This window comes from Lactuca virosa, chromosome 5, assembly GCF_052849685.1.
Source record: "Lactuca virosa cultivar CGN04683 chromosome 5, Lactuca_virosa_CGN04683_v6, whole genome shotgun sequence".
NCBI classification, from domain to species: domain Eukaryota; kingdom Viridiplantae; phylum Streptophyta; class Magnoliopsida; order Asterales; family Asteraceae; genus Lactuca; species Lactuca virosa.
This window is the reverse complement of record NC_136430.1, coordinates 190,643,394-190,653,097: the sequence shown is the minus strand read 5'-3', so window position 1 is coordinate 190,653,097 and position 9,704 is coordinate 190,643,394.

The window sequence follows — 9,704 nt, the reverse complement described above, 5'->3', positions numbered from 1 at the left end:
TGCATGAATACGTATAATATGAAAAATAAGTACTTAGGGTAAAAGTATAAAAAAGTTATAATCTTAAGTGTAAAAACGTAAAAAAAAATGTAAACTTAAGGGTTTTCTTGCGATGTTAATATAATGGTAACCCGGTTGTTATCATAGATGAATGGGTAAAAGCGAACATTTTTTGGGAAAATGTGAGGGTAAAAACAGACATAACATTCAACTTTGGGCAAAACCGACAAAACCCTGAAAAATTAAGGGTTTTTATGGCATTAACCCTTTTTTTAACAATAAAGAAAATCTATAAATAAACACTTCTAACAAAGAATTTGAAGAACATTACAGAGGTGATTTCGATCAATCAGTTCAAATTACAATTTTAGAAAATCTATACTTAAACCAAGAAAACCAAGTTGAAACATGGTTATTGTGCAAGAATCGAACACAATACTATTTACGTGTCTACTACGTAGCAAGCATCACCACCTCTAGTTGTTTCATGTTCCTAAAAGGAACTAAGGTTGCTTAATTGGTTTTTGGTTCCAATTTCATGCAACGAACTTTCAAGAATTCCAACTTCATCCTTGAATGGTTTAAAAAACGGGAAATAATAACGACAAGTGTCACACCCCCAAACCGAAACGACGGAAACGTTCGGGGGCGGAGGACGTCATGTCAAGTATCACAACACATGCATTATAGAAATCAAAGTACAACAACCATTGCATTAATAATGTATAAGTACATAAGTGTACAACAACCATTGCATTAATAATGTATAAGTTTTTACATAAGTGTTCATACGGTACTAGGCTGTCTTCTCAAAAGCTCCGGGAGTGTACCTGTCTACTGGATTCCTGAGAATACAAGTTATTTTGAAAGAAAGTATCAACATTTAAGTTGGTGAGTTCATAAGTATTGGTTATGGTTGCTTTAGTTTTAAGAAAATGATTGAATACGCTCCATAAAGTCCTATACTTTCTGGTTTACAACTGAAAAGTAGTTTTAAATTCCATAAAACCGTTCTGTTTAAGTATTATTGTACTTATAATATAGTTTAACATAATTTTAACTCTCCATAAAATTATAAGAAGAATGTTTTCCGTTTTGTTTGTGAAAAGTAGTTTTAATCCTATAAAACCATTCTGTTTAAGTGTTATTGTACTTATAATGTAGTTTAACATAATTTTAACTCTCCATAAAATTATAAGAAGAATGTTTTCCATTTTGTTTGTGAAAAGTAGTTTTAATCCCAAAAAACCGTTATGTTTTGTTAGTGGAAAATGATTAATACAGCAGTATTTCTTAAAAATAAACTACTGGTGTAATAACTACCATATTATTAAACTGGTTAATTAGGGTTAAAATGTGATAAGGTTATGACCATACTGATTGACTAGTGTTTAACACGACGACCTGCTGGCGTCGAAACTAATGTCACATTTGTCACCCCCTTGGCTTGCCTGCCGGACTGTAACTAACAGTTGAGATGTGGGATTGTCAGTCCCATATAGATCTATAAACACAATGCCCGCTCTCCCTACAGGAGACTCTGGTTACAAAACGCGACATAACAAGTATATTGTTATGCCGTGAAGTAGTGGCTCACATTTTTGGTTTATCTGGTTTAAGTAAAGATTGAATTATATCCTTTTCTCAACAAAATAGTTTAAACCTGGAGTACTTATCTAGTAAAAATAGATTTCTCGTTTGTTTCATAAATTATACATATTATAATTTATATGTTCTATCTATTTAGTATGATCTCTCATGAATGTACCCATTTGCTCAGCGTGATACAAAGGTAATGATACCGACTAGAGTGACCTTTTATATTCATATATATATATATATATATATATATATATATATATATGTATATATATATATATATATACACACACACACACAATACATAATTAAGAAGGAAACGACATTCAGACAAATAATCCCACCTTAAGCCCACATCCAAACAAGGAAAAGGAAGTAAAGCAAATTATTAGTCCTAAGTCCTTTAAGCCTTATTTATATACATATACATATATAAATATGACTTTGACAAAATATAAGTTTAAAGAGTTTTTAAAACATTTAAAAGAGTTTAACAGTTTTTCGAAGAGTTTAACAGTTTTTCAAAAAGTTTAACAGTTTTTCAAAGAGTTTACATGACTTTAAGTCTTTTTGGAAACATTTGGTAATCTTTTATCATAAACACAATAATTAAAAACATAAGAAAACCTTTTATGTGATTTGTTATCACATGTATATATTAACACAATTAGATCTTGTTCAACTTGTATCCCCCCTAAAAGGCATTTAAAACCATTTAAAAAGGTAGATTATAGGGGTATGAACTCACCTTATGTCGGGGATTCGATTGAAGATTTGATATAGGATGATAAGTGTCACAAGTGAAGTCCCGAAGCACAAACGAGTCCTATTTAGCATATTAAGACATATATATATACATTTAGTGAATATAACCTAAAAAGTGTAAAGAAAACAATCTATGGTGTAAGGAATACTTACACAAGAAGTGTTAGAATCGAAAATGGAAGGCTGAAAGGAGTTCACGGCCCACACTCTAGTGTGTGTTCTTGGTGGAAATATAAAGATACAAGTGTTCACGGACCAAAGATCTTGAAGATCTTGAGTTCACGGCCCAAAGATCTTGACAAATGATGAACACTTGAAGATCCTAACAATATCCTAAGAAGATTCAAAGGAAAGTGGATGCTAGTGGAGAGAGAATGATGTTTTGTGGTTGAAGATCTAGAGAGAGAAGGAGGGGTTCACGGATGGAGATGAAGAAGTGAAGTGAAGTTCAAGGTTCAGCCCATAAATAGGGTCCAAATTTGATGGGACACATTGGTTGAAAACCTCACCGAAGGGATAAGACCGGAGGTTCACGGCCGTGAACCTCGTATGTGGCCCGAAGGTTGTTCACGGTCCGAGGGTTTGCGGCCCATGATTGTGGTCGCGAACCTCGCATGAAGGAGGGTTTACAGTCCGAAGTTTTGGCCACGCATGGGTTTTCGGTTCAACTTGTTTCACTTTCTAAACAACCAACACCTTTGGTACAAGGTTTATACACTTAAAACCCATTAATCTAGCCACATAAGATAATAAAAGAAATGAGTTTGACCTTTACATGATATGTTTGACTTTTACAAGAATAATTTTTTTTCGGGTTGTCACATCATCCCCCCGTTAAAAGGAATTTCGTCCCAAAATTAAGTCTAAGGTATACACATGGACTAAAGGAAAAGAGGTGTGTACTTTGTTTCTGATGATCCTCACGCTCCCAAATGAATTTGGGTCCTCGCTATGCACTGAAGCGGACCCTAACTATCGGAATAGGGATGTGATTAGTCCTATCGACCTCCCTGGATAGGATATCTACGAGTTGTTCCACAAAGGTGAGACTCTCGTTTACCTCGATCTAATAGAGTGGGATAGCAAAAGTCTTGTCGGAAAAACACTTTTTCAAGTTAAAGACGTGGAAGGTAGGGTGTATGTTATTGAATTCTCGAGGTAGTCGGGGTCTACAAGCTACTGGATCAAATCTAGTAAGAATCTCGAATGGTCCTATGTACCTTGGATTTAGTATTCCACGCTTTCCGAAGCGTATCATGCCCTTCTAGGGTGAGACCTTCACATGACGTGGTCACCAACCTGGAATTCCAAGGGGTTTCTCCTATTGAAGTCGTAGCTCTTCTGTCTGAATCTGGAAGCTTTACGTCGCTCCCAGATTCGTACTCTCTTCTCGGTAGTTTCTCGGATGATTTCCGGACCAGCGAAGGTGCTGTCTGGAAATTGGACCTCTAGCTAGTTGTGTGTCACCTACTTTAGTCCAGTGTAGAGAGGATCTGCACTTGTGACCATAGAAGGTTTCGAATGGAGCAACTTTCAATGCTAGTATGGTAAAGGACTCGACTAGTTGGTAAATCGGTATCCCATGCTTTACCAAAGTCGATCACATATGCTCTCAGCATGACTTCTAATGCTTAAATCATTCTCTCATTCTGTCTGTCGGTTTAAGGATGGTAGGCTATGCTCATGACTAGCCTAGTTCCTAGAGATTTCTGAAGTGACTGACTAAACTGGGAGATGATTCTACTATCTTGAACGGAGATAACATATATTGGAACACTGTGTAGTCTAACTAATCTCTCGGACACACGTTCTAGTTAGCTCCTTTATTTTGCCTGTTTCCTTCAATTTGCAGGAAGTGTGCGGACTTGGTTAATCTGTTGACGATCACCCAAAATGGTATCAAGTCCACCTGTTGCCTTGGGTAACTTGAGTATGAAGCCCATTGCAATCCGTTACCACTTCCACTCAGGTATCTCCGGTTGTTGTAGTAAGCCTGCGGGCTTTTGCTATGAAGTTCATGATAAGACTCATACTTGGCTCATCCACCATCACCTCGTGTATACAAGTCGTATATAATTTAGATTGACAAAACGTTCGGATGGGTGGCTCTGCCCCAAGTCCACAACCAGACAAGGAACAGGAGATAGGGCGGAATCACACATCCTAAATCTTGTTGAGTCTAAATTATGTACCACTCTCGCGTATACACTTAGCAACGATAGATTAACCTCATGAGTTCTTAGTCTCTATTCTCGAACTTGACCTGCGGTACAAGTAATTTTCCTATGAGATCTATTGGGGATACTTCGGGTGGTTACTGACTTCTGAGACTTCTTTGGTGCTTTGCGCTTCAAGTTTCCTATCTGCTGAGTAGGCTAGAAGAGCGTGGTACCCTTCGCATGGGTACTTCTGAAGTTTTGAAGCGAGAGATGATATAATGGTTCGTATTAGGTTTGCCGTTATAGATTGAAAGAATTTCATTCGACGGTTTTTTAAGGGACAAGTTCTTTTACACAGCATAGGAATTTTTGCATGGTGAGGACCAAGCCAAACCATGTCGGATGATGATATCGGAACTTCTAGACGTAATAGATATTAAGGCGATTTGGAAGAAAAGATTATTAGGACGATGTACTATTTTATGCACATATTTTTTCAGTGCTTTCGGTTTTGTCCTTGGCATTACTATCGCGAACTTTTTGATATGAAATTAACGAGCACTAACAATACGCGGGTTCTGATAATTTGAAATAATGAACTTTCATGAAATGATCCTTACTAGGTCTCTCTATAACCGCTCGGTGTATACAAGTCATATATAATTAAGATTGGAAAGACAGTTGAATGAGTGACTCTGCCCTAAATCCACAACCAAATAAGGAACAAGAAATGAGGCTGAATCACTACGCCATCATAGCTTACTTGCTAGGGTTTTTAGTTTTATATGAGTTCTGTGATTTTGTTTGAACGAGAGAGTAATTATAATTAGAATTAATTATTGGGGTTTGGAAGCGTCCCAAAATTATAACAGGGTTCTTTGATGCTTTATCATGTTCCGGGGTTAAACTCCTCCCGCTCCCCCGTCATTCTTCTCTGTTGGACAATCCCTTTTGAAATGTCCTATTTCACCACATAGGTGGCATATTGGACTGATTCCAACATTGGTGGTTGAAGTAAGGTACTCAGCCGGAATCCTACAGAAGCGGGCGGTGTGCCCCTGATGGGTTTTGAGCATTCTAACACTCCTATGGTGTACATGCAACCCTATAAACCTTGGAACTATGTTTTTCTTTAATATACATGCAAATTTGATTTTTCCAAGGCTTACTTCCTAACTAGCATATCATGGGGAATATGTAATACAAAATTAGAAGAAGTACATACCTTTGTTTGTTGCTTGAATTCCTTGATGACTTTGCGAGCCTAGCACCCCAAATGTTGTGCCTCAAGTGCTTCACACAACACCACAAGACTTGGAATAACTTGAGAGAATACTTCTTACACTCAAAATCGGTTATGCCCTCTTAGAAACTACTAGTCGCCGATTTTGCTAACTATAGGGATCCTTTTATAGTGTTGTCACAATTAGGGTTTACACATGAATGCCCTTAATTGTCATGACTCTTCCTTTCTAATGATCCATGGGTTTGTAACTCCCATGAACTATCCATGGAGCTCCAAATGGTTATAACCCAACTCCATAAACCATGGATCATTAATCCACCATAAATGATTAGATGATTGACATAATCAACCCTATATATTTAATTAGTCACATTTTGATCACCAAATTAAATCTAAATTAATACTTGATCAACACTAATTAAATAATACTATTATTAATATATTAGAACTTATAATATATTAATAATCATAAGTGTCATTTCTCTCATTTAGTCTATCCAAGTATTGCAATGCCATGCAACCCAAATGGACCATGCCGGGTCGGGTCAAGTACATACCACATAAAGTTATGGACTTAGACACTATATCCAACAGTCTCCCACTTGGATAAGTCTAATAACTATATTTTCAGATATGACTTCAGAATCCGACTAGCAATCGTAGCTCTTTCAAAGTCTCTCGGAACTGAGATGATAAAGATACACCATTTAAGATAAGTGATCATATAATCCTCTGCTGTCAAGATATCAGCCGGACAAACACATGGAACATGGTCTTACTTATTGCCCAACATTTGTTTCTCGATCTCTGATTTGTTTCGACATAAAATGAAATTCAACACATCAATTAGGTTCTGACTGGGCCCGGTACATAAGTCAAAACCCAATCATCGAGGGGCCCATATATTGCTTCTATTTCTAGAAGGAACAGATAAACTTCGACTCATATGCTTGTACTGACTACTTGTTGAATTATGCACAAAAGCACGTTTTATAACATCGAGTTACCAATGTGTTTTCGTAGAATCAATGAATAACCAACTCATAGTCAACAACTCATATCTCTAGGTTTGAAGATTTATATGATATTACCATCTCACGATCACTCGAGATAAATTCCATGAAGTGATGCAAGTGAGCGTGGGTTGAATCCAATACTCAGGCCTTATGAGCACTCATGAATGTTGCAACAACTATTGTTATGTCTAATACACTTTAGACAAATCATACAAACCAAATTCATGACAGTCTTAAATCAATACCTACTTCCAAAGTATGACTGACTGTGGAGAGTTTGAATAATAACACAATTATTCTGGAAGTTAAAACATGCAAAATTTGAAACAATAGTAAACGATTAACATAAGATAGTAACACTTTACTCATAAATAAATAACAACTTTTATTTAATCATCAAATGTCAATTACACTTTACAAGTTTCAGAAAACTATCTAATTATTAAAACTAATATCATCCTTCAGCCCGATGCGCCTCGCATGCTGTAAATGCTTAACCCTACTCAGTCCCTTCGTGAGGGGATCTGCTGGGTTCTCATCTGATGATAAACTCTTTGTCACGAGGAGTCCTTCTTCTATTCGATGTCTGATAAAGTGGTATTTTCTGTCAATGTGCCTAGATCTCCCGTGATCTCTTGGTTCCTTAGCTAAAGCAACCGCACTTTCGCTCTCACAGAAAATTTCCATTGGCTCCTTTATAGCTGGTACAACTCCAAGGTCTCCGATGAAGTTCTTTAGCCATATCGCCTCCTTTGCTGCCTCGCTTGCCATTATATACTCTGATTCACAAGTTGAATCAGCTACGGTCTCCTGCTTGGAACTTTTCCAAGTAATTGCCCCTCCATTTAGGATAAAGACCCAGCCTGACTGAGAGCGGAAATTATCCCTATCAGTCTGAAAGCTAGCATCGCTATATCCTTCCACTCTCAAGTCATCACTGCCACCGAGGGTAAGGACCCAGTACTTAGTCCTCCGCAGATACTTGAGATGTTCTTTACCGCAGTCCAGTTAGCCTTGCCAGGGTTCCCTTGATATCTACTGACCATGCTCAAATCAAAGGCCACATCAGGGCGAGTACAAGTCATAGCATACATGATAGAGCCCACAGCGGAAACATATGGTATATGACTCATCTCAGCTATCTCAGCCTCTGTACTCGGACTCTGAGTCTTACTCAGCTTGGCATTACTCTGGATAGGTAATTCCCCTTTCTTGGAATCTTGCATGCTAAACCTCTTCAGCACCTTATCCAAGTAGGTACTTTGACTAAGTCCAATTAGTCTCTTACTCCTATCTCTTAATATCCTTATCCCTAGGATATAGGAAGCTTCTCCAAGGTCTTTCATAGCGAAACACTTCCCAAGCCAGGACTTCACCTCCTGCAGGGTTGGGATGTCATTTCCTATGAGTAGTATGTCATCCACATACAACACCAAAAAGCTAACTATGCTCCCACTAGCCCTAAGATATACACAAGACTCATCCTCACTCCTCGAAAAGCCAAACTCTTTGTCTTTCTCATCAAAGCAAAGATTCCATCTGCGAGACGCTTGCTTCAACCCATAAATGGATTTCTCAAGTTTACATTCTCTATTAGGGTATTTTGAATCGACAAAACCCTCTAGCTGAGCCATGTAAACATCCTCAGCCAACTTTCCATTAAGGAAAGCGGTTTTGACATCCATTTGCCACATTTCATAACCATGAAATGCAGCTATGGCCAACAACACCCTAATAGACTTAATCTTCGCTACTGGTGAGAAGGTCTCATCATAGTCAACTCCCGGAGTTTGAGTAAAGCCCTTTGCAACCAGTCGCGCTTTGTAAGTGTGTACCTTCCCATCCATGTCGGTCTTCTTCTTGAAGATCCATTTGCACCCAACTGTCTTACGACCTGGTACATTGTCAACCAAGTTCCAAACTTGATTGTCATACATGGACTGAATCTCGCTGTCCATAGCCTCCTTCCATTTAGCAGACTTAGGGCCTGCCATGGCTTCCCTGTAATTATTAGGTTCATCCAAATCTATCGGTGTACTATCACTGATAAATGTATTACCTTCAGTAGTGATGTGATAACCATAATAAAAATCAGGTGTTTTCCTCACTCTAGTGGAATGCCACGGAGGTATAGACTCATTTATCGGCTCAACAGGAGTTTCCTCCTCAAATTGGTCGGTAGTATTTGAGGTTCCTTCACCGCTTGACTCTTGAAGCTCTTCAAGGTCATTTTGCCTCCCACTGTCCCCTTGGCTTATAAATTCTCTCTCACGAAAGACTCCTCTTCTTGCTACAAAGACCACATTATCATTGGGTCTGTAGAAGAGGTAACCAAAGGATCTCTGTGGGTAGCCGATGAAAATACACCTCTCACTTCGAGGTTCAAGCTTGTCATGAGTCTCACGCCTCATGAAAGCTTCACAACCCCAAATCTTAATGTGGTCTAAATTGGAAAATTTCCCAGTCCACATCTCGTGAGGTGTTTTGGCAACCTTTTTAGTAGGGACTAGATTAAGGATAAGGGCGGCAGTCTCTAAGGCATATCCCCAGAAAGAGATTGGTAACGAAGCTCGACTGATCATGGAACGAACCATATCCAACAAGGTTCGATTGCGCCTCTCAGCTACACCATTCAGCTGTGGTGTTCTTGGAGGTGTCAATTGTGAGACAATCCCACATTCCTTAAGATAGTCAAGGAACTCAATGCTAAGATACTCTCCTCCCCGATCGGATCAGAGCATCTTGATGTTCCTGCCCAATTGATTCTCAACTTCCTGCTTAAACTCTTTGAACTTTTCAAAGGTTTCTGACTTATGCTTGATTAAGTAGATATATTCATATCTGCTGTAATCATCAGTAAAAGTCACAAAATAGTGATTAGCATCCCTTGTAGCAACTTTGAAGGGCCCACACACATCT